This window comes from Rhodnius prolixus, unplaced genomic scaffold, assembly GCF_049639745.1.
Source record: "Rhodnius prolixus isolate KJV_2025 unplaced genomic scaffold, Rpr scaffold_7, whole genome shotgun sequence".
NCBI classification, from domain to species: domain Eukaryota; kingdom Metazoa; phylum Arthropoda; class Insecta; order Hemiptera; family Reduviidae; genus Rhodnius; species Rhodnius prolixus.
The window spans coordinates 39,203,531-39,213,599 of record NW_027411582.1 but is presented as its reverse complement, the minus strand read 5'-3'; positions in this window follow the sequence as shown (position 1 = coordinate 39,213,599).

Sequence of the window (10,069 nt, the reverse complement as noted above, 5' to 3'; positions counted from 1 at the left end):
AAGCCAAACACTCAGCTAAACTTAGTTTATCTCTTAAATAACTTTTTCTTTAGAGAAGAGAAGTGTAGCCTGAAGAGGTTTGGGCGCGCTGTATTGTACTGAGACAATGTGTGCTCCTTGGTGCTTTATTAAGCTGAGATCAAGTCAAACATCCTTTCAGTCAAGTACTTGAAGCGAACAATGCTGCTCCTTTTTTTTTATATATATAAAACAAAAAACTAAACTTCTTGCATTCGTCGAGGTTGAATAATAAAATTAAAAACTTTTTCGGTCATAGCGATCCAGAGCTTTTTCTTATCGCATCCAATTTTTCCCTTCTCTTCGGCATTTGACATTTTGGTACCAAATTTTTGTTATGGAATTTTAAACAGAAATATTTTTTTTGAACCGCCCTTAGCCCAAAATATTAGTTTTATCATAATTTTTGTCTCTGTGGGTTTGTAAGCAAGTGTATTGCCTATTTTTTCAGGCGGGCTTTACGTCCAACTACCAATTAGGTGTTGTGGACGGAGAAGACTAGCAAACATACTTTACTATAAATTTTTCATATTAACCTTTAAATAAAATCCAAGGCCTAGACCAGGAGAATCGAACCCACTAAACCAACAATACATCTTAGCTTTGCGGGTCTAGTATCTTAACCGCTCGGCTACCGTGGCGCCTCAATGTGCGCATGTGTTGTCAACATAATAAACAACCAAAAAAAAAAAAAGCCGCAATTTAGATTCGCTTTAGAACTTACTCGTACATTTACTTAGCTGTTTAACAATCGCAAGTAAGCTTTTCGATGAAATTAGCCAATCGAATGTGACATTTTACTGAAAATGATTTTTTTTTTTGAAAACGATTTCTTCGATCTTCGTTACTACTACTACTACGTAGCACTATAGCCCGGGGTGGGTCTTGGCTTCCTTAACAATTCGACTCCAGACATCTCTATTGGCTGTTTTTGCTTTCCATCCCGATACTCCAAGGACTCTCAAGTCCTCCTCAACATCGTCAAGCCACAACGTCTTCGCGGTCGGCCAACTCTCTTCTTCATGCCTATGACGGTACCAAGCAGCAGTCTGCTCGGCATCCTGCCTTCTGGCATTCTTGCAATGTGCCCTAACCATTCCAATCGTCGAGCCAAAGATGAAACGGACCACATTCTCAGCCCCATACAGATTATACAAAGCTCACAGTTCTTTCTGAGTCTCCATGTGCGAGAAGTAGTGTCGACAAGTTGACCATAAATCCTCCTTAAAATCTTACGTTCAAAAACATTTAGGCTATTTATGATGGCAGATGTGAACGTCAATGTTTCAGCACCATATGTAAGAACCGGCCTGATTAAGGTTTTATAAAGCCTTTTCTTCAAGGTTCTGGACAGATAGGAGGTCATGTTAGCAAAGTATGCTTCTTCGATCTTCGTTAAACTAATTAATGTGCTTATTGCTAATATTCTTATTTCAATATTTTCTGCGATTGTAGTTTCAGTGTGGAACCAAAACGGAAGCCGAGCGGAATTGAAGACGATGTTTACTACTAACTAATTGGCCTGCTAAAGTTAACTATCTATAGAGCTCAATAGAACAGCTGTAGGCTGAACTGTTAATTAAGGCTACCAATTATAGCCTCCCTTATAACCTCTTTAAAGGGGGCGGGGCTGAGAGTGAGATGGGGCGGAACTTGCTCATTTTTATACCTTTACAGTTCCTTTATTTCCTTCTGTCATCATCAGTGGCCTCATTAGTGTCAGTTTGAATTTCTTTCAAAAGTTTTGTTTTGGTCGTCACTTTCAACTTTGCTGCTGATTGCAGCGCAGAACCTACATACAAATTACATCTAATTACACATAATTTGCAATCCAAAGTGTGGTATAATTATTTGACTAGGCAAATCAGATACCGAAGTTGACTGGAGTCCTTTTTCATGCATATTACCATCCTCCTGAGAGTGTTCTCTCGTTACAGACCATCACTGGGCACATGAGCTGTAAGATGCTCCTAGGTAGAGAAATCTGAGCGCTAGCAGCTGGATCCACTGCACTGACCACTAAGCTGATATTCACTTTTCCTTATTATTTTCATGAAAAGAGTTCTTTTTAATAATAATGAAATAAAGTTGTCATTAACTATAACAATGTGTAACAATTACGCTGAAGATGTCCTTCAAAAAATCACCTAATTTAGTAGCTCCTTAAGTCACAGCTAGAGTTGAATTTTTTCAGCCGAACAAATCTGATTTAAAATATTTCAGTATAATGTAATAGTTATTTATGTGATGAGTTAATAAACGAACGTCAGCTACTTAGCGTTTATTCTTCTTCTCTCTCTCGATCTCAATAAGATTACGCTTAAGCTAAACGATACTTTAACAGTTAAGCGAAATGCTCAAGGAGCGTTAATTAAACTATTCACTGCATACAATAATTGATGTTGTTGTAGTCATAGAACCCCTCAAACCAGTATTTTGCTCTTGAATAACAGTTCTACCCAAGAGCGGAGCGAAATCTAAAAGCCTCTTACAAACTGATGTTCATAAGAAACATCTGCTTCCGGTAACTCCGGAGCTGAACAAACTTCCTCTTACTAACTTTCTCCTCCCCAAGCAGCTTATTCCGGCCATAAGTCCACCAATCCTGCTGGATTCAGTGCCTCCAAACATCTGTTCAATAAAACTTTTGCTGAGAACGTTTTGAAGAGTTATTTTGGAGCTGTTTGCTAGAAGATTTACGATTTTTGTTTCCGCTGCTAGGTTTCGTAAGGACCAAAAATATTTTTTTAAAAATTGATCTGTGTGATGTTTTTATGTGTACATTGTGACTCAAAATGGAAGAAATGGATTTCAAATTTGGTAACCACCAAGACATTGTGGTAAAACTAGGTCTATGGGTGTTGACGCTGCGTTTTTCTATTTGGGTTATGAATAAGTAGTTCCAGCTACATTTCCAGCATCTGTGCCAATCGTATGGAAATATTTACATTTCTTCTATTACTATCTCCCAAACAGTAATTCTTCGTACAAATCTCTTACAAAAATAAGAAACGTAATAACATGTAATGGGAGCATAAGGGGTGGGGGTACTTCGAGGAAGAACCATCCTGTGAAAGTAGCAGGCATACAAGGGACCAGATATCTGCTGACCCTACATTTTATTCAAACGCTATCTGCTAGAATGTGGGAAGAGCAGATACTCAGGAAAAATGAACCTCTAGGTGGGGCGGAAGATATTTAGGGCATGATGGACAACAATAGAAGTTCTGTGCAGAGGCTGGCCCCCTGGATCTTGGTCCAGAGAACTTATCCCATACACTCACCCACACACTGAGATGATCTCTCTTCCGCAAATTCTTGTAAGTAGCAGGATCTCTAACTGCCAATTCTCTACTAAATTCTTTCCCTCTCTCTCTAGTGACTATTACTTTTCTCAAAAAATAAAAATCTGATGAGACCACTCACACGACTTCCTCTTACCTCTAATTACGTAATTCAATTTTCTTTAAACTTGGAACTTGTACGCACAAAAAAAAATAATTGATTTTAAGGTTAAATTGTTTATTATAATAGTGATACTGGAATAAGCAGGCGCCACGGTAGCCGAGCGGTTAGAGGCGAGACCTGAGAAGCTAATATGTATTGTGGTACTGGGTTCGATTCCCGGTCTTAGGCCTTGGATTTTATTTATAATGGTTAATAAAAGAAATTTACAGTAAAGTATGTTTGCTAGTCGCCTCCGTCTACGTCACCTAATTGGTAGTTGGACGTTAAGCCCCGCCTGAAAAAATAGGCGATTACTTTACTTTTTTTTTTTTTTTACTGGAATAAGCGTAACGTCACAGCTCGCCTGGAATCTCTTTTTTAAGCGGAACAAAATTTAGATGTTGTTGATGTGTTTGGATTTCATTTCGATTAGAGGGCAACAATGCGCTCTCTAATGGAGAATGTTTAATGCAACTCTTTGTTTTAAAGGCTATATTTCTATAATTGTTTTTTGTATAGAAAATATACAATAAATATAATTTGAGGCAAATTTTCTAGCAATTTGCCAATGCAGTCATGGACACGTGCTTCTAATTCGGAAGTTGAGCAACTGAATCCTCATTGTAACTGTATAATTAATTAGGACGTTAATTAAGACTAAAAGTGGCACTCCAAAGGCATGCCTTTGGTTTTAAAACTTCCTGTCGTCAATTAGTGTACAAAGAGTTTGATGGCAATTGTTGGACCCATTTTCCGGTAAAGGAACAATACTTTCAAAGCTGCGGTAATTCCGGAAAATGGATTTCCATAGTGGTAGAGTTCTACAGACAAACGGAAACGCTCTTTCAGCATTCTAAAATATTTACTTCTTTTTAAAACACACACCATACAGAGAGATCGATAGACTTATTGGACAACAGATCCGATTTTCTAAGAACCCAAAGCTTTCAATCAAAAAGGGGCCCGCCCCTGATTCAATGTATCCAACCGTAGCATTCATAATAGGCTCAATATTCACTTCCTGTCCGACGCCACTCTTTCAGCAAACAGGAAATCTCCAAATTATACTTCCTGTAGTAAACTCAATATTTTAAAATTTATTAAAAACTATGGCACTACTTCCTCTAACTAGAGATAATTAAAATCGTCTTGTAAATCGATTAGTATCGATGTTATGTATCAAGATTAGTGTTTACAGGATATAAAGTAATTGCCAGTTAGATTGAATGAGAAACATCGATATCCCGGCTAGAAGATTTGCCACGTGTTATTAAATAACTTCCTTGGTAATGTCTACTACAGGCTTCTCCTCTAACGATGACAGCGACAGCGACTTGATGGAAAAGTAGAGACCGGGCTCAACTTGATTTTATTGAATTTGAAATTAATTTATTCGCTTCTCTGCTGCAGCATCCACAGACCGCCCCAGCTTACTGTGTCTCATGGTTGAGCTCCAGGGGGGGGGGGTTGACAGTATCTCTCCTGCCTGTAGGTGGGAATTTTCACAGAGAGCCGGCCTGGATAGCACCATTATCTAAATTCTTCCAAGGGAAAGCCCTCTTTCTACTTCCTTACTCTATCATCTCCTTTTCCCTGGCAATAATCACTTCTCTCCAATACCTGCGGGAAACTCTTTCCAAAAAAAGAAGATAGCCACGTCCCAGAATAAACCGGCCAGGGTTTACCTGCAAGGGAATCAATTAAAAGCTAATAACTTCCCTCCGCCTTGTTGGCCCGTCTCTTTTCCCTTCCGCCGTTCCATCAAGTGGAATTCTTTCGTTCCCTCTTTACCTCCCCTATATCAATATTCTCAACTCTCTCCCCAAAACCTGTGCAATCGTGCATAATGCTACAATTTTTTGTAAAAATGTCAGCTAGGAAATATGTAGTATCATTAATAGGAGATGGGTGCCCTGAGACAAGGACCCATAGAATGTGCTCCCTGTAACTCAAAAAGAAAATCACCGGAAATGAAATTGATCCAGGAAGAGCACGCCACAATAAGGTTTGATCCAAATCGCACAACCGGAAGTACCATTTCACAAAAAATAAGTTTTCTTCCATTTTGTTGAAAATGGCTCTAATTATAGAATTTTTTTGGGGGGGAAATAGGTTGGTAGATTCGGTCTAAAGTGCCATTTTTGTGCAATGTACCGACGTATCCTTTTTGTACAGTAAAAGGAGGGTTAAACACAAGTAAAATTTTGTACCGGAAGCAACTCTGTACTCTATGTAAAGTAAAGTAATCGCCTATTTTTTCAGGCGGGGCTTAACGTCCAACTACCATTTACTAGGTGTTGTGGACGGAGGCGACTAACAAACATACTTTACTGTAAATTTCTTTTATTAACCTTTAAATAAAATCCTAGGCCTAGAGCAGGGGAATCGAACCCACTAAACCAACAATACATCTTAGTGTTGCGGGTCTAGCCTATAACCGCCTAACATACTTTACCATAAATTTCTCATATTAACCATTAAATAAAATCCAAGACCTAGGCCAGGGGAATCGAACCCACTAAACCAACAATACATCTTAGTGTTGCGGGTCTAGCCTATAACCGCCTAACATACTTTACCATAAATTTCTCATATTAACCATTAAATAAAATCCAAGACCTAGGCCAGGTGAATCGAACCCACTAAACCAACAATACATCTTAGCTTTGCAAGTCTAGTCTCTTAACCGCTCGGCTACGGTGGCTCCTCAACTCTATGAATGGTTCTTTTTTTAAAAAATGATTTCTAGGCTTTCCTGTTAATTCCTTACTAGATTTAGAGTAAAGATTGGGATAGACTTCGCTGGGTAATTTACGGTTGTTACAAAGGTCACAATTTGGTAAGAATTAAACATGACTCAAATTGTTGAGCATAAAGAAATTGTTGAGTTCAAACCTTGAGAGCAGCAGTAAGATGAAATCGTGCCAGATTTAGTTTTATCACAATCAAGCTGGTTGTATTCTCCTGTTTAAGCGAGAGAGTTTAAATAATTGAGTGGCAAATCATATGACATTTATCACAGTCTAGAGCGTCTAGGGAGGTTCTATTCTGGTACTGGGAGAACAATATTGCGCCAACAATGGCGCGTAGAGCAAGAGGAGAAGATGGCCGCCTCTGTCAGAGGGCTTGATATTCAAGTTGATGAACTAAGATTACATAATGGGAGTACTTCCGGAGTAAGAGTGAGAGATGGAGAGAGGAGGCTTGGTAGATAGTGGCTCGTTATCTGTCAGCCCTAAGTTTGGGAATTAGACAATACCAATATTGTGAAGCTAGTACCGCGCCAACCAACCACACTAGAAATCTTCAGACTATATCTCGCGTGCTAAACTATTCTCACCAAGATGCAGCCATCCGTCCGTCCATTACCAGACAATTCCCTTGAATTCCTTTGTGAATGGAATAAGAGCTAAATTTATACCTAACTATTACTATATCTATAAATTGTAATAAAGTTCATTAGCCCTCTATTGGTATCCGGAAGTAGTTTGATACCTAGTTTTTACCGGAAATACTTTGTGGTTTTCAGAAAATGGTATGAGGCTCTCTTTAGAAGAACATACGAGGTGTGGCTATTAAATAACGAGACTATTGCTGTAAAACATTTTATTTTAAATTTATACATATTTAGTTATTATCACCTTCAATATACACCCCTCTCCTATCCCTACAACGCTCCACAGCGAATTTACCATTGTTCGAAACAGTGCTGGAAGTCTTTTTCTATGAGCTCCTGCATGACGCGTGTCGCTTTTTCTTTCACAGCTTCAACGCGCTGAAATCGTGTTCCTTTTAATGCAGATTTGACTTTGGGGGAACAGATAAAAGTCATATGGGGCGGCCAGATCAGGCGAATAAGGCCTAAAACTGGGATGTTGTACTTGGCTAGAAACGTCGTCTTGACAGACAATACAGTGTGAGCCGGCGCCGGTTGTCTTGATGGAGAACCCCATGACTTGTTCTTCCACAAATCGGGTCGTTTTTTCTTTTACTCTTTCACGGAGTTGAGCAAGCATCTCACCGAAGTAATGTTGATTAATTATAATCTATATTTTCATCCGTTTCCATACGTGGAAGGGCGACCCGGGCGGTCATCATCGCCCGACGTCTTCTCGGCCATCTTGGAAACGCTTGAACCACTCAAAAACTTGCGCACGTGATTCTACATTCATCGCCATAAACTTCTTTTAATAAAAGATCAAGTTTCAGTAGAGGTTTTACCCAGTTTCATGTGAAATTTCTCGACAATTCGTTACTCTACTACAATGTGTAGTATCATGTTTTCGGCAAAACGAAACTAACACCTCTTACACAAACGACGACGGTTCCGGCCAGACAGATTTCTCTACAAACACGAGAGAGACGCTGCAATCGAAAGAGAAGGCTTTACGCTGCACAGCTGTCGCGGTCGTTAGGGTTTGGTGCTTGCATAGTTCTTCTGTAGCAGCATCAGTCTCGTTATTTAATGGTCTATACCTTGTATATTCTGTTGAAAACTCACAACCATAACTCTTTACGCAGCCGAATCAGCGAGAGCAAAAAACAGATCTTTTGCTTCCTAAATATAATTACCTTGGAAGGGATATTTTTTTTGTTTAATTATCGTATAATCTTATTACGGGGAAATTTTATACTTTAAGTGGGTGTCTGAAATGTATATTTAATTGAAACCGAAGTACTTTTTAAATTTAATTCTGCTTTACTATTTAGACTAATTGTGGTAAATTGTGTTCGCTGTAATTAAGTTCGGCTGTAATACGTGGTTTATGACCTCGTTACAAAAACACAATTCTTTCAATTTGTAAATTACGAATAAAAATGTAACATTTTTAAGGGCCCGCTCAGTTAGCCAGTACTGGTAGGGCTTGAATAGTAGGGCGGAATAAGCCATAAAAACTCGGCGGTGGCCAGGACCACTAAATGGCCCACTTTATTAGATTTAAGCCACCATTTAAGGGCCAGTTTAGGTATATAGGGCTGTACAGACAGGAAGTGCTGGTGGAGGCTGGTTCAATGATGGAATTAAGAATTGCAGTCACGTCATTTGATAGACCATTAGTTTGCGGAGTTCATTAATTCTAATAAATCAGCATCTTCATCTCACTGAGCCCTAACTTCCTGGTATTGCGGGAGAAGGATCCACGTTTTTCTAATTACTTTATCTTTAATTATGATGAGCATGCTGTGAACAAGTGCACTAAAGTGTTTTTACTTTCGCTAAAATAATGTTCACACTAAGAATCGTACTTACCAGTTTCGCTCTCCTGTGTAGAGTAGAACGGTGAAAGTGCCCCTAATCGTGTCCAGCATCCGGGAAGAAGGGGTACTTCCTGAGTCCATTTTCTAGAAATCTGCTTTTTTTTTTTGCTCCCAAATAATTTTTTCAGAAATCAGGATTTGAGATTGAGGATAGTCTACTAGGATGGAGTCAAGTAATGGCGGATGTGGTCAATGATTTTGTCCGGCGTAGCAATGTCCGATTTTTGATAAATGAGTTCAGTGTAGACATTGCGATTTCACTTACGTTTCCGTCTCGCTGACTCAAGTCATCCAGCAAAACCAGTCCCAGCATGCAATAAACACAACCCTGGAGGTATTTATTTTAGTCAAAATAAACGTTTCAATAAATTTTTAGCCTCTCCTAAAGCTGGAGTGCTGGAGAGATGGTGGTCCACCACTCCAGAGAGCTGTGCAAGGTAAATATAATGTATATTGATGTGAGCCGGGTAAAGTGGCCCTTTGTTTGAGTTCACAGGTCCTAATAGTAGTGAAGACAGGAGAGACTGGAGACGGCAGCACGGTCGGCCAGTCCACTCCAGGAGAGCTGGCCACTCCAGCCGTCAAGGTTATTTGATCCCCCTCTCTTATCCTCGTCTTCTTATTGCACCTACCAAAAGGGAACCTGAGTTTTCCAACCTTTTCCCAACAGTAATTACACTGGAAATCCAGAAGGGCAGGTTTTTCCTTTTTCTTTTTACCCAGTTAACACTTTTCTGCTTTTCTTATTATTTGTACTGCAATTTCCCCTTGACAATTCGCAATGTCCAGTCCATTAACTTTTATTAGCCAATTAATTGGTCTTTTAAAGACGTTTTCTGCACAAAAAATCTTCTTCTTCAACTCTCAAAACTCTTTGCTGCCGCCGACGTCAGAAGATTATCATGATTTCGGAGAAAATCTCTAACATGCATCCGAAAACTTTTGTGCCTTTATTTCAAGATTTACTGTGGTGGAAATGAAATGAATCTTAACCGCAGTTATCCTCATAGTAACTGCCCACACCAGTCAAGTAACCAAAATTTTGGAGTTCATCTCCTATTAGACATCTATTTTGGTCCGATTATCAAAATTGAAATCTCTGCCCTAATGATCTTATGACTTGGATTTTCACAGTATTCTGCATGAAACTTTGCAAGCTACAGAAAAAAAATTAAAATAAATACGCAACGGAAGTCAATGTTTGAGGAAACTTTTGATAAAAAAAAAAAAGTGACGTAGAATTCAAGAACCGGAAGGAGATTTAAATATTTCCTGTTCAGTATCCAGTAAATGTAACTGTTTCTCCCTGAAACCTGATCTAAAAAAAAAGTGTCTGACCCCAAAA